Source organism: Otolemur garnettii, unplaced genomic scaffold, assembly GCF_000181295.1.
Source record: "Otolemur garnettii isolate 467f Iridium unplaced genomic scaffold, OtoGar3 scaffold00030, whole genome shotgun sequence".
In the NCBI taxonomy this organism is placed as follows: domain Eukaryota; kingdom Metazoa; phylum Chordata; class Mammalia; order Primates; family Galagidae; genus Otolemur; species Otolemur garnettii.
In genome coordinates this window covers 12561980-12586528 of record NW_003852425.1, presented here as the reverse complement: position 1 = coordinate 12586528, position 24549 = coordinate 12561980, and positions in this window count along the sequence as shown.

Sequence of the window (24549 nt, the reverse complement as noted above, 5' to 3'; positions counted from 1 at the left end):
GGAGGGGAGAAGGGCGGCTGGGTGGTGGGAGGGTGACCGGAAAGATCACCTATATTTCTGTCTAACAAGGGTACAAGTGAACTTTTCTAGAACTAGACTATATATGTTTTGACACAATGACTATGCAAATGACATGAAATTTATGTGAACCAGCTTGATGAAAGTATTTCAAAATGTATATGAAAACACTACACTGTACCCCCTGTTTGCATTACTGTATACAGCTATCATTTAATTAAAAAAACAGCTTTATTATGAAACTCAAAAATGAGACTGAAAATTTATTTTATTTCAGCATGAGTTCTTATGTGGACAGTGTGCTGTTTGCTTTGAACATTTAAAGCTAAAAAGGTATTTATTTATCCTCACAACCAATTACATGAACGCAATTTTGTTGTTGTTGTTGTTGTTGTTGTTGTTGACACAGTCTCACCTGTCGACAGGTAGAATGCCACAGCTCACAGCAACCTGAAACTCTTGGGCTCAAGCATTGTCTTGCCTCAGCCTCCCACATAGCTGGGACTACAGGTGCCCTCCACAATGCCTGGCAATTTTTAGAGATGAGGTCTCTATCTAGCTGAGGCTGGTCTTGAACTCGTGAGCTTAGGCAATCCACTCACCTCCACCTCCCACAATGCTGGAATTACAGGTGTGGGCCACTAGCCTGGCCTGAAGGCAAATATGTGCAGCTTTGTAATTTCAAAATCATAGTATCCACAGCCATGCTGATGTGTGAGGTTTGTCCCCCCAAGCCATTAATGTGTCAGTACATCATCTTGTAAATTATACAGTCTGAAGGCCTGAGGACATATACATATGTATGTATATAAAACGGATGCAGATAATCTCCTATTAATACTATTAGCAAAATATGATTTATATTTTAAATATTTTTGAAATTCAATCTTTAAAAATATTTCATGTTTCCCACACATGTGAAAAATGCTCCATTATATATTACACCTATAAAATTTAATTCTATGAAAACATTTAATTGAAATAAAGCATTCACAAAATATACACATATAAGTCAACAGTTCACAAATACACAGCTTAATGACTAACAAGAATCAAATAGTTGTATAACTAGCACACAGATAAAGACACAAATTCTTATGATAATGCCACAATCTATGCCCAGGCTCCTTTACCACTGTGTTCCCACTCACAGAACAGTAACTGTCCTGACTTGTAATGCTATAGATTAACTTTGCCTTATTTGTACTGGAGAAGTGTTGTTTCTGACATTTCATTCAGTGTAATACTTGTGAGACTCTTCCACGTTGATTCATGTAGTTTTCAATTGTAAACAATTTCACTGTATGGTTATACCACAGCCCATAAACCCTTTTGCAGTGTAGATGCCGTGTGTTATTTCTAGTTAGGGCTATTTAAGCAGTTTGGGAACACTGTCCAAAACTGATCATATCTTAGGCCCCAAAGCATATCTTAACAAATCCAAAAAAATAAAAACATGCCATGTATCTTATCGGACCACAATGGAGTAAAACTACTAATCAATGCCAAGAGAAACTCTCAGACCTACACAAAATCATAGAAATTAAACAACGTGCTACAGAATGATTATTGGGTGAATAACAAAATTAAGATGAAAAGCAACAATTACCCGACCTGAACAATAAAGAGAAGGTCAGGTACCTCTTAGCTCTGACAATTAAGTTTGCAAACTGTCACCGTGCATTTGTGTGGGGAGGAGCGCTGTGTGGGGAGCGCCGTGCGGGGAGCGCCGTGCGGGGAGCGCTGTGCGGGGAGCGCCGTGTGGGGAGCACTCTGTGGGGAGCACTGTGTGTGTGGGGAGCGGGCTACGGCCGGCGGGGCCCCCACAGCCGCTTCTCCTCCTTTAACAACCTTCTTTCCACCTGCCAGAAGTCATGTAGCCCACGCTCCCTTCCCTTGGCATCAGCAAGTACACCGTTTTTTCTCTTTAAGGTTGATCTCTACCCCATGTGTTAAGATTTATGAAACCTTGTTAAGACACTGTCTGAATAAAGCTGTTCCCACGGTTCAGGTGCTGGCTGTAGCCATCTGCTGCGTCAGTGCTCCCGACGCCGCCCTATTTCGAATCTCCCGGCTTTGTCCCTGTCTTTTAGACTTCATTTCTTCATCTCCCACCATCTCCACTCAGGTTAACTCTCCCTCCTCATGCCAGGATGCAAGAAGTCTCCCTCGTACTGCCGGGTCACGAGAGGACTGTACCACAATTCGGTAGGTTTTCATAACCTTGGCACTTGGGTATCCTCCGCTGTGTCCACATGTAACAGTGTCTTGCTGAGGGGCATTCATTGTTGTGCTGTGATTTCCGTGGGCCATCCCAGTGGTATGTTCGTCGGTATTTTGCTGCATTTGTAAATCACTTTCAGTGGTAAAGCTATTTTAACAAAGTTGATTTGGCCCATCTGTGAACACGATACGTTTTTCTACCTGTTTCTATCCTCTGAAACTTTCTTCTTCAGTGACTCACAGTTCTCCCTATAGAGGTTTTTTACCTCCATCGTTAAATATATTCCTAGGTATTTATTTTATTTCCTTTGCTGCTACTGAGAAAGCCATTGCCTCTCTGATTTGATTGTCAGCTTTACTCTTGTTGGCCTGTGTGGAACTTACTGATTTGTGTGCGTTGATGTCATATCCTGAAACTTTGTTGAATTTATTATCCATTCCAGCAGTCTCCCGGTTGTGGAGTTTTCTAGATACACGATCATATTATCAACACAGAGCGCCTTAGCTGCTTCTTTTCCCTTTCAGACACTCTTGACTTCTTTCCTTTGCTTGGTTGCTCTGGCTGGGACTTCCAACCCGATGTTGATCTGAAGTGGAGATAGTGGCCAACATTGGTTCCAGTTCTCAGCAGGAGAGCGTTCAATTTTTCCCCATTCATTGTTATGTTGTCTGTGGGTTTGTCATACATGGTCTTTAAAAATTTGTGATATTTATCATCTATACCTACTTTGTTAAGAATTCTTGTTATAAAAGAGTGCTGAATTATGCCAAATGCTTTTTCTATGCCCATTAAAAAAAATCATATAGTCTTTGTTTTTGCATCAATTTTAGGTGTGTTTATCTATTTACATTTATAGATTTGTATATATTGAACCATCTTTGCATCTTTTTTTTTATTATTACTTCATAGCTGTATACAGTAATGCAGTCATGAGGTACAATGTGCTGGTTTTATATACAACTTGAAATGTTTTCATCAAACTGGTTAATAGACCCTTCACAGCATTTTCTTAGTTATTATGTTAAGACGTTTATATTCTATACCTAGTAAATTTCTCATGTACCCTTGTAAGATGCACTGTAGGTGTGGTCCCACCAATTACTTTCTCTCCACCCATTCTCCTCTCTCCCCTCTCCTCCCTCTCCCCTTTCCCCTTCTTCTTGGGCTATAATTGGGTTATAGCTTTCCTAAGAAAGCTATAAATTGGTTTCATAGTAAGACTAAATACATTGGATACTTTTTCTTCCATTCTTGAGATACTTTGCTAAGAAGAATATGTTCCAGCTCCATCCATGTAAACATGTAAGAGGTAAAGTCTCCATCTTTCTTTAAGACTGCATAATATTCCATGGTGTACATAAACACCACAATTTATTGATCCATTCATGGGTCGACTGGCACTTGAACAACATCAAAAATACACTACTGGGACCTGATCAAACTAAAAAGCTTCTACACAGCCAAGAAGTAAGTAAAGCAAGAAGACAGCCCTCAGAATGGGAGAAGATATTTGCTGGTTATGTCTCCGACAAAGGTTTAATACTCAAATGTATTAGCAAGAAAAGAACAAGTGATCCCATCTCAGGGTGGGCCAAGGACTTGAAGAGAAACTTCTCTGAAGAAGACAGGCACACGGCCTAGAGACACATGAAAAATTGCTCATCATCCTTAATCATCAGAAAAATGCATCTTTGGTTTGGAGCTGACAGGGTCACTATGATTTTTTTTTTATTGTGCAGATAAATTCAGTTTAGTAAGATTTTATTGAGAATCTTTGTATCTATATTTATAAGGAATATGGGTCTATAGTTTTCTTTTTAGCTGTGTCCCTTGGTATCTTGGCCTTGGTATCAAGGTGATATTGCCTTTATAGAATGAGCTAGGAAGGGTTCCTTTCTTCTATGTTATGGAATAATTTCCACAACTAGGTACAAGTTATTTATAGATGTGATAAAAAGTAGGGTATGAAACTGTCTGGTGGGAGACTTTTGGGGGTGGCAGATTTTTAATTGCTGCTTCTATTTCTACACTTGATATTGGCCTGTTCAGTAGTTCTATTTCTTCCTGGGGAAGGTTATGTGTTTCCAACAATTTATTTTTTTCACTTGAAATATTTTTGAGTACAGATATTTTAATAGGATATAAAGATGATGTTTTATATTTCCTTTCTCATTTTTGATTGAGCCAATCAGAATCCTTTATCTTCTGTTTCTGATTAATTTAACTAGAGGCTTGTCAATTTTGTTTATCTTTAAAAGAAACACCTTTTTGATTCACTAATGTCACATATACATTATGAATTTTATGTGGTTCTCCTAATCTTGGTTGATCTTGGTTATTTCTTTTCTTCTGGGTTTCGGACAGGGTTGCTCTTCCTTTTCCAGTTCTTTGAGATGATTTATCTGATTGCTGATTTATGATCTTTCTGTGTCTTAAAGGGTGTACATTCTCCCCTCAGGACTGATTTTGCTGAATCCCACAGGTTTTCATAACTTCTGTCCCCATTGTTATTTAGTTCAAATAATCTTTTTATTTCCATTTTTATTTCCTCATGAGCCCAACTATCATTCAGCAATAGGGTGTTTAGTTTTCATGACTTCTTGTAGGGATATTTCTGTTAGTAATGATTTCTGGTTTTATCCCACTGTAGTCTGAAAAGATACATGGCATAATTTCTATTTTTTTTTTTCTTAAATTTGTTGAGACATGTCTTGTGGCTTAGGATGTGATCGACTCTAGAGAATGGCATGTGTGGATGAGAAGAATGTATATTCAGTGGTTTTGGGGTAGAATTTTCTGTAAATGTCTGGTAGGCCCATTTGTTCTCAGCTTTGTTGAAATCCATTGCTGCTTTATTTTCTGTTGGGTGGAGCTGTCCGGTGCGGTCAGAGTGTGCTGAAGTCCCTGCTATTATGGCACTGCTGTTTTTCGTTTTCTTCTTTGTGTCAGGGAGGCCTATGATTCTTTTGTTTGGCCTCTTTACATAGCCCTACACTTCTTGTAAGCTTTGTCTGTTCCTCTTATTTCTCTGTTCTTTCTCTTTAACTGACTTGTTTAGCACAAAAGCATTACCCTCAAGTTCTGGGATTCTTTCTTCTGCCTAATTGAGCCCATTCTTAAGGCTTTTCACTGTGCTTTGTAATTTCCTGAAAGAATTTTTCATCTCCAGAAGTTCTATTGATTTCTCTTTAATACTATAATTTCTTTAGAGAATTTTCATTTGTTTCCTGCATTATCTTGTGGCTTTTGCGTTTAGTTCCTATTTTCTCTAGAATGTCATTGAGCATCTTTCTAAACCATGTTTGAAATTCTTCTTCCATCATTTTAACCATTGCATTTAGCCTTGTATCCATTGGTAAGAGTTAGTGTTTTATTTAAGGGGTGACCTTCAACTTTGATTCTTCATATTTCCAGCGTGTTTTCACTGGTTCCTTCTCCTCTGGCCTCTCAATTAAGAGCCAATAGTGTTGGGCCCAGTTTGTGGGTCTGTCTCCAAGACCCCTGATTCTCCCACTGCCTTCATTCCAGTGAAAAGTGCTGATTCTGAGTCGCCTTCAGGATGCTCTAGCCGGTTTGATGAAGCTCCCTCGCTACCTCTGACCTGTGGTCTTCCCCTCTTCCCAAAAGTGTGGAGTGAGTCATGTCCACTGGTTTAATCTGTGAGATGGTGGGTAGGGAATTTGTGTGTTTGAATACTCCTCATGCTAGTTTCTTGAGTTGGAAGGCTCTATTTTAACAATGAGATTGTTACCCTTGTCTATGAATGTAAAGTCTGGCCAACTGCCAAGGAGTTCTATTGTGCCAATGGTAAGCTCTGGTCCCCCACGGGGCATGCAGAAGCCCCAAGTTATAGGAGAGACCTGGACCTTTCCAAAGAGTTATTGATCTGTACTCACTCTGGGGGTGGCACAAGACAGGTGAGGACGGAGTTGCTAGATTACCTGACGGTTATCTTGATCCTTAGCCAGGTTCAAAGGTTACTTATCTAGCCACTAGGGAGAGCTGCTGACAGGGAGTTCAGGGCAATATCTCCAAGGGGGCAGAGTTCTCTCCAAGGTAGAGACCCCATCTTGAGATAGCTAAGTCTCTGAGACAGGCCGGCTCCATCCCTGTCCACAAGCCGCTTCTCCCCAGGGCAGGAAGTTCATTATCACTATTGCTCCCCGTATCTCCTCGTCACTCTCCCCTTGGTCAGTCCACATGCCTCTCTTCACCCACAACAGGCTCTTGAACCCCAAGTTCAGGCGGCTCACCAGCTAGGGCGCATCCCGTGTGACTCAGGCTGGCAGGAGGATTTCCAACTGTGGGTCCTTGTTCTAGAACTAGACCGCACTGCGAGGGAGATGGGCCTCCCTCTGCGCACTTCTCCGCCAGGGCACTTTCCCATTGGAAATAAGCTGGAGCTCAGGAGTCTCTTGGATCAAACCGACCCCTATCATAGTAGGTTTTGGGAGGAACTGCTCTGGTTCGTCCTGTGCTACAACATTCAGCTGCTCTGGAACCAGGGGTTAAGAAAATTCCGTCCCCTTACCCCAGCCCTCTGAAATAAGGTGGGTTCTCCCGAGGGGTTTGTGGGGAGCTGTGGGTACACCTGCCCTCTGTGCCTCTCTCCCCCATCCCCCACCTCCAGCTTTGGCTTCCAGAACTCGCTGGCCACGAGAACCTGGGCCTGTGACCTCTCTCCTGCGTCTTCACACTCTGCCCTCGTGACCAGAGGGCACTGGGGAGTAACCACTGCACTGGCCTGGCCTGCGGGAGTGAAGGCAGGAAGATCCCCTATGCACCTGTCTGAGCTCTCACTGGGTGATGACACAGTGTGCTGCTTCAGTCCTGGAATCGCCACCGGGTGTTGGCCCCACTCTTGGAGGCCAGCTGGACTGGGAAGGCACTTTTGATATGAAGGGGGAAGAGGTGCAGCAACAAGCTAGCTTGAGCCTAAATTGCTTTCAAAGCCAGGAGTAGAGGAGGAGCGGGGGGCGCAGGTATCCAATGCCAGGACTCCGGCCTCTGGTCTCGGTGGCACCCGCCGCTGGGTGCTGGGCCTCCTCGGATATGGTCTGCCCCCAGTCTCTCTTCTCAGCTTCTCAGCGCGGTTCAGTGGAGTCCCCGGACTTCTCTGCCGTCTCTCCTGTGATCCCTATCTGGGCTCTAACCGCGGGCTGCTCCCTGGGTCCCACTTACCACTCCGCAGGTGGTAGGGTCAGACCAGCTGTGTCCAGGCAGCCATCTTGGCAGCCTCCTCCCACCTGTCCAGTCTAGAATATGTTACTTTTATGTCACCCGGAGTCAATACAACCCTTTAATTCATCATAAGATGGGTGTGGGTTCTTTTGTTCTTTTAATTTTTCTTTTCTTAATCAAGGACAATCTCACCTGATTATAACCTATTAACTGCAGTTCATATTCCTGAATCCTTTCCTCCCTGCTTACTTTTCCAGTGTCCAGAGAATATGAGCTCATTCTATTGAGTACTCATGTTTCACTGGGAATCCGTGCCCTTGAGAATGATGCATTTCAAAGGGTTTTCTTCCGTGCTTTCTGTTGTCAAAGTATTGGGATGTTTTCATTCATCAATTTGTTTCTAAACAGGTGGCAATAAACTTGCGTGAGAACTAAAGATGGATTGCAAAATATAAAGGAGAAAATGTCCTTGAAACAGCGTGGTTCCTAACAGGGCAGGGGACAGAGGGCAGTTAAAATCTCAACCTTAAAACAGCGTGGTTCCGAACAGGACAGGGGACGGTCGTTAATACCTCAAATAAGACTCATCAACTAGATGACCGAGTCACGACTGTGTCAGAAAACCAGGAAAAGATAAATGTCGGGTTATCCAGTACGGAACGTGGAATGAGAAGGTTGAATTTGATTTACCAAGTCAAACCTGGAGATGGTTTTCTCTGACAATGTTACTGCACCAATACCATGTGTATGAATCTTCATTCAAAAAATATGGAAGACTTTTTGGAGAGCTGAAGACTGAGTGTCCTGAATTTGTTTTCCAGCAAAGTCCTATTGTTCACTAAAATAGATAGAGCTGCCTTAACCTCATCAAACCAAATGAGCAAAAAATGAATTTAATGCCAAGCAACTGAAGTTATGATATGATTCATTAGTAGGGTTCTAGGATAGTAAAGACAAGCATGGAGTTTTGAAAGAATTTTATGCGAGAGCTTTTTAAATTTCCAATTTTCTTTCTTCCTCGTCTGCGTAAAATACAGCTTCAATGACAATTTTTCAGATAATTCGCATATTAGCTTGAAAGCTACTCATTCGTTTCTCCTGAGAAGACTAATAGCAAACTTCGTTATTTTTAAGATAAAAACTGATTAAACACAATACAGTTCTGATAAAAATATATTTTGTGCAGAAGAATTCAGCTGAAAAAAAAAATCATATTTTCATCATATTGCAATGATCATAGGGAAATACAATGACTGAGTTGCCCTCTCATTTAAACAGAAAAGGATTATTTTTCCCATAAGGAACCCTTTAATATAAAATGTATTGGTATAAAAAGTTGGTATAAATATTTAAGATATTACTAATAGGAGACTTTTACCGATCTCTGTTTATGCTGAATGTGGTTATATGTTACTGAAACTAACGTTCCAATCAGCATAGCAAAAATGAGAATTTTATACTGTCCTCGTCAAAGTTGTCAACAATGGATGTGTGCTGACTTCATCAAGTTGACTGTGCTCAACATATTGAAAATTCCTCCTTTGTTATTTTATAAGCCGTTTCATAAGCTTTATGAGATGAGAAAGAAAATCAGTCCCATTATTTTGCAAGTACACTTCTTTTGACCAAAAGCTCATTACGAACAAAACAAAACACTCCCAACCTACTCCAAATTATCTCTGCATCATGCTCATAACCTTAGCACAAAGTTCAATAGAGGTTTATTGGGTGTGTTGGCTTCAATCATTGAGAGCTGTAATGATGAAATGTCATCAGTTTTTGTAAATATTCTCTTAGGCCAGCTAAAACTCAGGCTATCCGGAAGGTTTTATTAGTTTCCAGACAGCATTGCAATGAAAATCTCTTTTCTGAATGCTGCAGAAACAAATAGACAGTTTTTAAATCTAGGGTTTTTGGTTAACGTCGCACATCAAAAAATATGAATCCGTGGCAGATACTTTATGTCTATGTTGACTAATATTTAAATATTATAGAATATAGTAGGCATCAAAATGTTTTGCTAGAGTCTTTTACCTGCATTAGGAAAAACTATGATGATAAATTGATGAAAGCTGATTGTTATGAAAGTGACAAATGTAATGTCCAGTGTTATTTCTAATCAGTGTGTGCCACGGTCATTTGTATTGTATTTTTTTAACCACAGTATTTTTAATAGGTGTTTTTATGTAATATTTTGTATATCTACACACACACACACACATATACACATACATGTATATATATGCCCTTGGCATTTCAGAGATTTGTATGTTCCTTAAAGGACAAAACTTGTAAATCTTTTAATATTCTATTTTGTTTGTTTCTAAATTACATGAAATGCCAGTTTCAGGCTTTGTTTTGTGGATAATTAGACACACCAAAAGTCACCACCACAGAATCCTTATTTAGTGAGAGGCCTTAAGCATGGAAATTGTTAAAGTAAATTTTGTTAACCACAATGGGGAATGGTTTATTCACAGTGGTAATAGAAGTATTTGGGCCACTTACAGAAAACAAATTATGTAGTTACCTTACTACAGTTATGATACACCATTATTTTATTAAAAATTGTAATTTTTTTTTTTTTTTACTTGTTCCTTCAGCTCATCTTCCCCTCACTCAGCCAAAACAGGTTTTACCAATCTAGGAAAAATGTAGACATTTTAATCTGATATGCAAAAAATATGGACTATTCTTGGTTTCATTTCTTCTAATTTAAAGAATATACATGTCCTCCTTACTTCCTAGGATTGAGTTATCCGTAAAAATTATGAAAGAATGTCTATGTATTATAGCAAATATTTTAGAAACAATTATATTGAAATGCTTTCAAAGCAATTTAGCAGGTATTGAGTGTTTATTTTTCATACTCTGTGTGATTTGCTAGAACTTATCTCACCAAAAAATGATTAATATGCTTATTAGATACATTTTAACGATGGACAAATTTTGGGTTCTTCAACATGGTTTCTAAAGTACAAGAGTGCTATTAAAAAGGTCATTTTTAATAACAACCATTTCCAAGTTTCCAAATGGCTTAATGTAATACAAACCCCTGCATTCATAGAATTATAAAAAAAAAAGAAGAAAACTGAAAAGTTAGCAGGAAAAAAGTTCCAAGTTTTATGAAAGATATTTTAAAACAGTAATAGTCAGCATAGACTATTTTGTGGCAGAACTAATTAAAAACATTTTTTAGGGATATTAAATATGGAGGTATTAAGTAATGAGAGAAGAGTAGTTTTTCTAGGAAAAAAAATACTTATGATGGCCCTAGCAAGAGAGGAGTGAAAAATATAGATTGTTTTGAAAAGTTATCTGAAATATAAAAATCATATATAAAAAATTTATCTTAACCTGTGAGTTTTCTTTTTTCTTTATTAGTTTCAACAATTCAAATTCAATGTTGTTTTAGTGACCAGCCGTGACCATACTTATTCACCCTTCCCCCTCAGATTTGTCTGTATGTATGTGTGCTCGTGTCCATGTGCTTTCTGTTGTTTTTTTTTTTTTTTAATTTAATCATAGCTGTGTACATTAATGCAGTCATGGGGTACAATGTGGCGGTTTTATATACAATATGAAATGTTTTCATCAAACTGGTTAACATAGCCTTCACGGCATTTTCTTATTTATTGTGTTAAGACTTTATATTTTACACCTAGTAAATTTCACATGTAGCCTTGTAAGATGCACCGTAGGTGTGGTCCCACCAATTTTTCTGTTTTTAACACTTACATTTTTTACCCATGTTCCATATTTTGACTTAAATTATTACTTACTAAGTGGATATTGTAGCTTACAATTAGGTATTTTAATGGCATATCTTATACAACATATTTTGGAATTATTTTGTGAAAATTTAAAATTTTGCTGGGAAGGCAAGATAAAGGTATTAGAACCTTTCATTTTCAGATGTTAAGGACAGCTATGATAATGAAAGCTAATAGTTTGAAAACAATCTACTAAAAATATAATGGACTAGAATGACCACATACACATGTGAAAGAGAAAAGCACAGGCAGACCCATATGCACATGACTACGCCTGCCTGTTTTTTAATCTAGCTGGCTAAAGAAGCAGACACAAATTCATGGGGTCATGCCAGTCCTTCCTGTTTTTGTTGTTTCCTAGTGCTGGCCAGTTTGGCACATTCTCTAATTCCTAATATTTAGAAATCTTTAAGGTTTTTCTAAGATCAAGAAAATTTATTTATATGATGATAGTCTCTAAACCAGGTAAAGCGTAAAGTTTCGAGGTTTAGTCAAATTCAGCAACGCTCCAATATGCATACAGTTTAATCAAAGTCAGTTTACTTCCTGGGCAGATCCACCTCTAGAGTGAATTACTTAGACTATTCCTTCAGTAAGTGCTAACACACAGACACAGAGACACACACCCACACATTCTCACTAGTACTCTTTTTTTTTTTTTATTAAATCATTCATACATAGATCATAAATACATTTATGCCATTATGGGATTCAATGTGTTGATTATTTGTACAAATTGGAATGCTTTCATCCTATGAAGCAACATAGCCTTCACCACTTTTACCCAATTATAGGATTAAGACATTTATGCTCTACATCTGCTAAATCCAACTTGTACTTGCAATATGTTCCATAGATGTGATCCCCCTACCCACCCTCCCTCTATTGACCCACCCCCCTCCCGTCCCCTCACTCTCCCCTTCCTTCCTTCATCCTTAGGCTATAGTTATGTTACATTTTTCACATGCATGTGTGAGTGATTGTAAATTGGTTTCAGAGTAGTACTGAGTACATGGGATATTTTTTTTCCATTCCTGAGATACTTTACTAAGAAGAATATTTTCCAGTTCCATCCAGGTAAACATAAAAGAGGTAACGTCTTAATTTTTTTTTATGCTGCATAGTATTCCATGGTATACACATACCACAAGTTGTTAATCCATTCATGGGTCAGTGGGCACTTTGGCTTCTTCCTTGACTTGGCAATAATGAATTGGGCTGCAATGAACAATCTGGTGCAAATCTTTATGGGCAAATGATTTTTGGTCCTTTGGATATATACCTAGAAGAGGAAGTGCTGGATCAAACGGCAGGTCTATATTTAGATCCCTGAGTGTTCTCCAAACTTCCTTCCAAAAGAAACATACTAGCTTGCATTCCCACCAACAGTGCAGAAATGTTCCCTTTTCTCGATATCCATGCCAACATCTGTAGTTTTGAGGTTTTGTGATGTGGGCTATTCTTATTGGATTTAGATGGTATCTTAGAGTAGTTTTGGTTTGCATTTCTCTGATGATTAATGATAATGAGCATTTTTTTCATGTGTCTGTAGACCATGCACCTATCTTCTTCAGAGAAGCTTCTGTTCATGTCTCTTGCCCATGATGAAATGGGATCACTTTTTTTTTTTAGTAATTAGTTTGAGTTCTCTATGGATTCTGGTAACTAGATTTTTGTCAGATATATAACTTGAAAAAATCCTCTCCCATTCTGAGGGCTGTCTATTTGCTTTACTTAGTGTGTTCTTGGCAATGCAGAAGTTTTTTAATTTGATCAAGTCCCAGTAATGTATTTTTGATGTTGCTTCAATTGCCTGGGGTGTCCTCCTCATAAAGTATTCTCCCAGCCCAATTTTATCAAACATTTCCCCTGCACTCTCTCTAAGAATTTGTATTGTTTCGTGTCTTAAATCTAAGTCCTTTAACCAGTGAGAGCCAATTTTTGTTAGAGGAGAAAGGTATGGGGCCAGTTTCAATTTTCTACAGGTCGCCAGCCAATTCACCCAGCACCATTTGTTGAAGAGGGAATCTTTTCCCTAATTTATATTTTTAATAGGCTTATCAAAAATCAAATTATGATAAGTGTCTGGATTTACCTCTTGGTCTTTAATTCTGTTCAATACATCCACTTCTCTATTTTTGTGTCAGTACCATGCTGTTTTGATCACTATTGATTTATAGTATAGTCTGAAGTCTGGAAGCATGATTCCTCCTGATTTGTTTTTATTCCTGAATAATGTCTTGGCTATTTGAGGTTTTTTATGTTTTCATATAAAACAAAGTACTAATTTTTCCTGGTCTTTAAAGTATGACAGAGGTGCTTTAATAGGGATCACATTAAATCTGTAGAGTAGTATAGACATTTTAACAATGTTGATTCTTCCCAGCTATGAGGATGGTATATTTTTCCATTTGTTGACATCTTCAGCCATTTATTTTCTCAGGGTTTCATAGTTCTCTTTATAGAGATCATTAACGTCCTTAGTAAGATACACTCGCAGATATTTCATCTTCTTTGGCACTACCATAAAGGGAATAGAGTCCTTGATTGATTTTAACTCACCAGTACTCTTGAAGCCTCACTGACTTTTACCCCGGCAGCAGTTCTAGAGCCAGCAGTATTCAAGGAAATTGAATCTAAATTGCAAATGTTGTGTCTTCCAAATGCATGTGTAGAGTGTATGTGTCTGAAATAATTATACATCACCACTCCTCCCTTGCTTATACCATTAGAAAAAAAATTTAGATTTCTAAAAATAATAAATTAGATTTTTTAATTGACAGAAAATTTGTATGTATTTACCATGCAAAAAATGATATTTTGAAAAAATACACAGAAGAATGATTAAATGTGTATAAATAACAAACACATTCTTCACATCGTATCATTTTTATGCAGTAAAAATTTTACATTCCTCAGTATTTTTCAAGAATATACTATTAGCTCTATTATTATCAATAGTTACCATATTGTACAATAGTTTTCTTGAACTTATTTTTCCTATTGTACCAACATTTTGTATTCACTAACCAATATTTTTCCACACTCACCAGCTGCCTCAGCCTCTGGTAATCATCATTCTATTTTCTACTTCTATGAAGTCAACATTTTTGGACTCCTCATGTAAGTGAGGTCATACAGTATTTGTTTGGATTCCTCATGTAAGTGAGGTCATACAGTATTTGTTTGGATTCCTCATGTAAGTGAGGTCATATAGTATTTGTTTTCTGTGTCTGGTTTTTTCACCAACATTATGTCCTCCAGGTACATCGATGTCATGAATGATTGCCTTCTGTTGATGGCTGAAATAGTATTCCATTATGCATACACATCATTTTCTCTATCCACTCATCTGTTGATCGACACTCAGGCTGATTCCATATCTTGACTATTGTGAATAATGCTATAATCAACACATGAGTGCAGATAACTCTTGCACATATGATTTCATTTCCTTCAGATACATATACATATGTATCTAGTAGTAGAATCGCTGAACCATATGGTAGTTCTATCTTTAGAATGAAAGATAGTTTCATTTTTAGAAACTTCCATATTATTTTTCTGAATGGTCATATTACCATAATTTACATTCCCATCAACAGTGTTCAAGGCTTCCCCTTTCTCTGAATCCCTGTCAACACATTTTATCTTTTGTATTTTTGATAAGAGTCATTTTAACATTTTTTTTTAAATTTGCAACTCTCTGATGATTTGGAAAATTGAGGCTTTTTTCATCCATGTGGCAGATATTTATATGCTTTAAAAAAAATTTTTTTTAAAGAAATATCTACTTGGGTCCTTTGGCCAGATTTAATTGTTTTTATTCATTGCCATTGAGATATTTTTGTTCCTTATATGTTTTTGATATTAAGCCCTATCAGATGTATGGTTTGAATTCTGTAGGTTGTCTTTTTCCTCTGTTGATTTTTCCTTTGCTGTGAAGAGCTTTTTATTTGCTATAATTTCATTTGCCCACTTCTGCTTTTGTTGCCTAGGCATTTGTGGCCATATCCAAAGTTCCTTCCTGGAATCATGTTGTGGATCTTTTTCTCAAGTTTTCTTTTAGAGTTTCATAGTTTTGGATTTTACATGTAGGTTTTTAATTCATACTGAGTTACTCTTTGTGTATACTATTAGGTAAGGGTCTAATATTAGTCTTCTACATGTGGATATCCAGTTTTCACAATACTATCTTCTGATAAAAACTGGCCATTCTTCGTATGTATTCTTAGCACCTGTGGTGAAAATCATATTCATTTCTGGGCTCCCCATTTTGTTCCATCTATCTATGTGTCTGATTTCTAGAGCAGTGACATAGTGTTTTATTCACTAGAGCATTATAATATATTTTGAAATTAGATTGGGTGATGCTTTCAGCTTAGTTCTTTTTGCTCACCATTGCTTTGGCTCCTCAGGTTCTTATGTGGTTCCATAAGATTTTAGGACCAGTTCTTCTGTTTGTGTGATGAACATTATTGATATTATGATTAAGAGTGCTTTGAATTGTAAGTTACCTTGGACATGATGAAAATTTAAACAATATTAATTCTTCTAACACATAAGCATATCTTTCCATTTATTTGCGTTTTCTTCATTGTGTTTCACTAATGTTTTCTGCTTTTCAGTTGAGAGATCTTTCAAATCCTTGAATAATTTTTTTTCCTAATTATTTTATTTCTTTCTCACAGTTATCATAAATTGGATTATTTTCTAGATTTTTTTTCAGATAGTTTACTATGAAAGTATAGCAACAGCATTGATTTTTGTTTGTTTTTGTTTGTATCCCTTAATTTTACTGAATTTGCTTAATACTTGTTAACAATTTCTAAGTTGAGACTTAAGGATTTTTACATATAAAATCATGTTCTTGCAAAGAGCAACAATTTAACTTCTTCCTTTCAAATCTGGATCCTCTTTTTATTCTTCCTTATACCTAACTTTAATCACTAGAATATCCATAACTATATTGAATATAAGTGGCAAGATTGTCTCAGAGGAAAAACTAAGCTTTTCACAGTTAAGTCTGATGTCAGCTGTAAGTTGCCATACGTACACTTTCTTAGGTTGAAGTACATTTTTCTATAATTATTTTGTTGAGAATTTTTATTATGAAAGAATGTTGAATTTTGACACATGCTTTTTTTCTACAAATATTGAAATCAGCATGTAATTTTTGCCCTTTATTCTGTTAATGTGACATTTCACAGTTACTGATAGATGTATGTTGAATCATCTTTTTATCTCTGGAATGCATACCACTTGATCATGTTGAACGATTGTTTATTTATTTATTTATTTAGTTTTAGACAGAGTCTCAGTCTGTCATCCTGGCATTATAGGTCAAAGCAACCCCAAACTCTGGGGCTGAAGTGATCCTCTTGCCTCATCCTCCTGAGTAGCTGGGACTATTGGCACGTGACACAATGCCCATCCATTTATTTTCTAATTTTTAGTAGAGATGGGGCATGATTTTTGCTTAGGGTGCTCTCAAACTCCTAAGCTCAAGCAATCCACCCACATCAGCTGCCCAGAATGCTAGGATTATACGTGTCAGCCACTGCGTCCAGCCTGAAAGATCTTCAAAAAAACTTCAGAATATTGTAGGGGTACAAAGGTTTGGTTACATAAACTGCTTTTGTACTGCCAGATTCAAAGTTATAAGTGTGGCCATCACCTAGACAGTGTGCACTGCACCCATTAGGTGTGAATTTCCTCATCCCTTCTTCCCCTCTTCCATCCATTTGGATTTGATGAGTGTTACTTTCATGTTTACATAAGTGATCATAGGCTAGTTCCAATTTAATAGCAAGTCCTGTAGTGTTTGCTTTTTTCATTTTTGTGACACTTCACTTTGAAGAGCGGTCGCCAGTTCATTCTGGTTTTTACTCCCCCATTTTTTTATGGCTTGCTAGTACTTCATGTACTACTATAACTGTACTACAACTCTACTACTCCAGTAACCACATTTTGTTAATCCACTCATGTATTGATGGGCACTTGGGTTGTTTCCACATCTTTGCAGTAATGTATCATACTGTTATAAACATTCATGTGTAGGTATCTTTATTTTTTTTTCTATAAAATGTCCTTTTTCCCTTTGGCTAAATACCCAATGGGGTTGCTGGATCGAATGGTAGGTCTACTGTTAGTTCTTTGAGCAATCTCTGTACTACTTTCCATAGAGGTTGTACGAGTTTGCAGTCCACTGACATTGTGAGTTTTCCTGTCTCTCAGCATCCATGCCAGCATCTATGACTTTGGAATTTTTTGGTAAAAGCCATTCTCATTGGAACTAGATGGTATTTTAATATGGTTTGGATTTGCATTTCCCTAATAATTAGAGATATTGAGACTTTTTTCATATGTTTATTGGTCATTAATCTATCTTCCTTTGAAAAGTATTTGTTCATGTCCTTTGCCCACTTTTTAAACAGGATAGTTTGTTTGTTTCTTGCTGATTTGCTTCAGTTCTTGTCAATTCTGGTTATCAGACATTCATTGGATCTATAGCATACAAATATTTTCTCCCATTCTGTAGGTCGTCTATTAGCTCTAATAATTGTTTTCTTGGCTATGCCGAAGTTTTTTAATTTGATCAAGTCCCATTTACTTATTTTTGTTGCTATAAATACTTTGGGTTTGTCATAAATTATTTGCCTTGGCCAATGTGTATTACCAAATGACCTTTCCTATATGTTGTTAATTCAATGTCAGAATTTTTATTATTTCAAACTAGTAAGAGGATAAAAATGTTTTTGTTATATGGATAGTGTCTATAACATTTCAGTCCAGGCTACTAGTGTGTCCATCACCTAAAGTTGTTTCTTTTATCTGATAGATATGCTTTACATGTCCCCTTGCCCCTTACTGATTCTCAGTGACCTTTAGTTCTCTCTGTGCCCATGTGTGCCCATAAATAAGTTTCAAATTATTAGAGAGTACATGTGATGTTTGTTTTTCTATTCCCTATTTCACTCAGGTTAATAATACCTATTTCCATCCATCTTTCTGCAAATAATAGTTTGTCATTCCTTGCTGAGTAGTACTCGATGGTATGTATTCACCACATTTTACTGATCAACTCATTAAATGATGGGCACTTTGTTTGATTCAACATCTCTGCAATGGTGAATTGTGCTGCAATAAAAAATTCAATTGAAGTTTTCTTTCGATAAAATTACTTAATTTTCTTAGGGTAGATATCTAATAGTGGTATTAGGTTCAAAGACAAGTCTATATGCACTTCCTTGAGAAATCACTGCATGGAGTGATTTCCATAGAGGTTATACTAATTTGCAATACCACCAATAGTATATTTGCATCCTTTTCTCTCTTCATTCATGTCTGCATCTATTGTTTTTGGATAGTGTAATAAAAGCCATTCCAACAGTGGAAAGGTGATACCTATTCATTTTCCTGAATGGTGATATTGAGCTTTCAGAATTTAAGGCAAAGGAGTTATCAGTTAAATACATAATATTTATATAATTATATATAAGTTTTCAAAGCAATAGAGAGGAAATAATATTACATAAAGGATTGTATAGGTGATGCTTAAGTTGTAACATAATAATTACATAAGAATATAATTTCCTACTGGAATTCACGTATGCCAATAAATATTTTTTATTTTTTATTGAATACTTATTTTCAAAGAAAAATTATCATAGCATTATGTGTCCTAACATTAATTGCAATAAAATGTTCATTTATAACATGTTAGATTAAAAGTTATGTTATATCCTTATGAAGAAATGAGAATTAGACAAAATTTGTGATATAACATAGATAGATAACATAACCATATAGAGAAAATAGAAACAAATTCTTTTTTTGTGTATAATTCAGATATGTTAAATTTTAGACATGTTGAATCTATATTTGTTGTTCTATGACTGCTTTCATATTCAAAACAATATGTAATTTGTAACTTAAAGAATTATATAAATAATCAAAGAAAATATTTGTCAATATATGTATGTATTTGTATATATATACATATATATGTATTTGTACATACAGTTGGACACTCTTCTTATAGAAAAATGCTACCATTGGCTGGGCATCCATAACAGAGTGGTTACACCGAGGCTGGTAGGTTCAAACCCAGCCCGCGCCAGCTAAGCAACAGTGACAACTGCAACAGAAAAATACCCAGGCGTTGTGGCAGGCATCTATAGTCCCAGCTACTTGGGAGGCTGAGGAAAGAGAATTGCTTAAGCCCAAGAGTTGAAGGTTGTTGTGAGTTGTGATACCATAGCACTCTACTGAGGTCAACGTAGTGAGACTGTCTCTCAAAAAAATAAATAAATAAATAAAAAGAAAAAAGAAAGAAAGAAAAGAAAAATGCTGCCATCACATCTCAGCATCTTGTGGCAGAAGGACTCAGGTCTCTTTGTTTCTTCACATTTCTGTTCTAGGGCAATAGTATTTCTATCTGAGGATTATTTTATCTTTTGTATTTCTCTGTCTACAGATAGAAGAAATTGTCATGGGGAGGGATAAAAAATGTGAGGTCAATGTCTTTACTGTGCTCACATTCTCCTGCTAAGTCACTGCAGATTCTGACAGAACAAGAAACCATTTCATTGATTACAATATGAATGGCCTCTGTCTATTGGTATAAACACACAAAGCAGAGAATCTTTTAGGACCTTGTTATAAAAAGACCAGGATATGAGAAGAATGACCTACAGAAGGGGAGGAAATCCACTCCTTTCCTCACCTCATTGGTGTCTGTTTTGCAAGCTGATTGATGCTCAAGGAATACAAAACTGTACATCTTCAGTTTCATTAAAATGCCTAATAGTTTGAGGGTCCAAGATAAGACAAAATTTGGTAGATAGTCCTAAAGAGAGGTTCTTTCTAAATTACTGCCCAGAGTTTAACACGGGGGCATTTTTCTCTGTGTGTGCACTCAGCTTAACTAGGACGTACACACACACAGTCATATCTAGTGTAACTGTTTTCTTTTTCATTTAAAAGAGAATTGTTTTTACTTTTAATTTTAGGGAAAAGACTATGAAAACCATTGTGATTTTAATTCATAGATATGACTGTACTCATTCTAAAAGTGATCTTTGATCTTTAGAGTTTACTTTCCTTCTACTTTTTAATATTACAACCTGGTTTAGTCTGAACCATCCTCTAACACACTAAAAATTTTAAAAGAGGATTTTTTCTATGCATTTATCTGACAAGGTGATGCATCCTTTTGAAGTTTTGTCTTCCATCACATCATGATGGCCTGTCACTCATGTGACAGGGGGTTTAAGATGAATGGAGTTAAGGAGAAAGGTCAAATAAAATGCACTGCCAGAGTCTGGCATGACACAATCCATCAAATGAAAGAGCAAAACCCCTTTAGCCTGTAAGCATTCAATTACAAATTGTCAAATGCTCATGATATTCTAAACCACTGGGATGAACTCGAACTGAATGTTAGCTTCAAATAAAGAAAATGGTAATTAAGTCAGTGAAAATAAAGTTGAACACCAAACGTTCTAGTTCCAAGCATTTCTCTTTTTTAGATGGACACCATGATATGTTGCATCTTCACAATTTGATGTTATTACTGGCATTTAAAAGTCTATTCATATTTACAATAAGCTGTTAGGAAAATGCTTTAAATAGAACACAAGTCTAACTCAATGAGTTAAAAGATAGGCAATGAACTCACATACCAACTATTACAATGTAGGGTTTTATTTTTTGTTATCTTAGAGTTGGACACTTGGCAAAAAATCAAGGAAAACATAAATTTGGATACTCTTAAGGATAAAGTGGTTATATTCTAGAGGGAAAGAAAAGTGTATGATGGCCAAAGGGGCAAATGTGCTTGTAGTTGAATGACTAGCTTGATTAATTACAAACATGAAGGTTACAAATATGGATGTCAAAGTTACTTCTCAGTTATTTTTAATCTTTTACTACTAAATTTGGAATTTATGTCCCTATGAATATTAAAATAAATTATCATTAGAGCTCTAAGCAGTTAAAAGTCAATAATATTTTCTGAAAGAGATGACATAATGTATAATTTTGAAATTAATTAATTCCCATAAGAACTCATAGGAAAAGATCAGTTAGCAAAAATAATCATTTGAAAAAAATAAATCTATTGTCCATGGATAACTCCCTACTCTTTTTACTTAGAGGAGGTATTTCCTTAATTATTTCTAAAAAGTTCTTTCAAATACCCTAATTAAATTCTTCTTTGTAAGTTAAAAAAATCACCTGAAACTTAATGTTTTTTTCAGCCTGATGAAATTTATTTCCCATGTTTGAATTAATGATCTTGTCCTCAAATATGAAATTTATATGTTCCTTTCAATAATTCAGACTGATCTTAAAAACACAGAATATTTTTATATTTTAATTTGAATTTAACTGATTCCAAAGCAAAACTAGTCCTAAGAGTCATCCATAATATAAATTAATTCATGATAAAAACGATTTAGTACATATTTTTAACAACTTCCCTTGTGCTATATAAAATTCCAAATTTTACATTTATCAGACATTTCCATATAAATGTAAAATGAGAACAGCTTGTGTATGTAATTTTTTGCATATGCCTTGGCAACAATTCCCCATGCTTATCATAGGGTCTACCACCATCCCCAGGATCATAACTAATGACTTTGTTGTAAGACTAATCACTTTGTAAGACAATGTTTCCAGTGCATGAAACAATCTAAAATATACAGGCATGTACCATAATGTTTTTAAGAATGAAATTCTTAACATAAAACATAATTCACTACTCCATTTAAAATACATAATTCACTACTCCATTTAAAATTATGGAAAACCAATAGATTTTTCAGAACCATTCATTACAAAATATTTTGTCTTTGAAAGCACTCCTGAAGTGATATGGAAATTTTCAAATGTTATTAATTTTGTAAATGCTACTAAAGTCTTTACAGTATAAATGAAATTGACTAGATTATAATTTTAGAAGATTATTTATTGCTGTAAAACCCTATATAGTTAACCACCTTCCTGCCCTGACCACCTTCTTAAGTTGGCCTAATTTTCACAGATCAGATGTGCAGAAATAAGGAAGAGAGCTAAGCTTTGTGTCAACTGTGACAAATCATCACAAATTTCTGACAAATTTATTGATCTGTGGTAAAATCCTATGAGATGATAACCAAAACGCATATTCCTTTGATCTTTAAATTTAATGATAAAACTTACACATGTAGACAAGTAGTTGAACACTGACAGCAAAATTGGAAAGTACACAAGTTGGCTCAGAAAATATCTAGAAAGAAATATGTGGATAAAAAATATTCCACATTAGTTAATACAATGAAATGTCTTCACTGTGAAGGAAGCTAACATGCCCCTTGACTCCCTCTAAAGAAAAAAGTTTTTCTGAAAGTAGTTTATTTATATAAGACCATCCTTCCATCACCACGTTGGCATTCTGGACACATTACCTAAGCACACAAAAGAATTTAATGTTGTAGGCCTTTGGTTAAATCACAGGAGATGTTAAAAAACAAAATATTGAGTTTGGCCTTGCCAATGGGTCTGGAAATTGTTAATTCACATAATATGATTGTGGGCTCTTGCGTGTCATGCCTGGGGTTAGTAAGAAATGATACTCCTTTGGACTTCCAGATGTCACACATCAAAGTTATTATCTGTGTTCATGTAGTGAGTGCTTTAAGCAAGATAGATATATAGAGAGAGGATCCTCCTAAATTGCTACATGAATTTGGCTGGAGACCAGAAGGAAAGACTCCTGTTTACAATGTACATTTACAATACAATGAACTTCTGAAAAAATTTGGTACCTAGCATAGAGTGAATGGCTTTGTATCCTAAAGTAGCATAGTTTAACTTAATAGATTTAAGAGTCCATTCAAATGGGTGAAAGAAGTTGATTATGCTAATCAAACACAGACAATTTAAAAGTGTTTACTACTCACAATGAAAAATACTCATCAGTTGCCATTTAAAATGATATTTAAAATAATGTCTTTGTTTTTCACTATTGTAGAAAATTTATATTAGTCACGTGAGAAAATAATCCCAACATCTGATAGTTGTTGCAAAATTCTGCTATTCAAAATTCAATTCAGTAAAAGCAAGTGAAAGAATCTACACACAAGTTTAAAAAAATTATGTCTTTGTTGTAAAGTGATTTTTGGTCGCCTGGATATATACCTAGTAGAGGAATTGCAGGATCAAACATCAGGTCAACTTTTAGTTCCCTAAGTGTTCCCCAAACTTCTTTCCAGAAGGGATTTATTAATTTGCATTCTCACCAGCAGTGCAGAAGTGCACTGTAGTCCAATTCATAATTACCAAGTCATGGAAGCAGCCCAAGTGCCTACTGACCCATGAATGGATTAACAAATGGTGGTATAGGTATTCCATGGAATATTATGCAACCATAAAAAACATGGAGACTTTACCTCTTTTATGTTTACCTGGATGGAACTGGATCATATTATTCTTAGTAAAGTATTCAAGAATGGAAAAAAATATCCAATGTACTCAATACTATTATGAAATCAATATATAATCACCCACACTTTCACATGAAAGATATAACACAATTATAACCCAGAAAGAAGGAGAGAAGATGAGGGTGAGGGGAGAGGAGGGAGGTAGATGGGTGGCAGGAAGGTAGTCAGTGGGACCTCACCTACTGTCCACATTGCAAGGGTACATGTCAAATGTATTAATAGTAGAGTATAAATGTCTACACTCAACAAATAAGTGAGGTGAACGCCATGTTAATCAGTTTGATGTAAACATTCCAAATGGTATGTAAAATCAGCACATTGTATCCCATGAATGCAGTAATGGACACAGTTATGATCTAATAACAAAAAAAATTATGTAAGGCTCAAATGAAATATTTTCAGATGAAATGAGTATTTCTCTGTAGTACCAGAGCACCAACCTATACCACAAGAAATGATCAAGATCCACAGGGAGAAACAGATTACCAGAAAAAGCAAATAGGTGATGAATAGGAAAGATTATTTTTTCCTTTAATTTCTTTAAAAAAAACTCTTTAAACCAAAAATAATATGTGCTAGGGTTTACTTTATGTAAAATATGTAACAATGCTAGCACAATGAAAAGATGACTGGAAATTTAAACACTATTAATCAGTTTTACACAACTGACAAATTAACTAAATCAGGCATCCTCAAACTATGGCTCACGGGCCACATGCGGCCGGCCTAGGACATTTATTCCACCCACTGGGTGTTTTTGCATGGCTGCCTGTCCTGCTTGGCAGCCGACTAGTCCCAGGGTCCTCAGTCCAGTCCTCCAATGGTCTGAGGGACAGTGAACTGGCCCCCTGTTTAAAAAGTT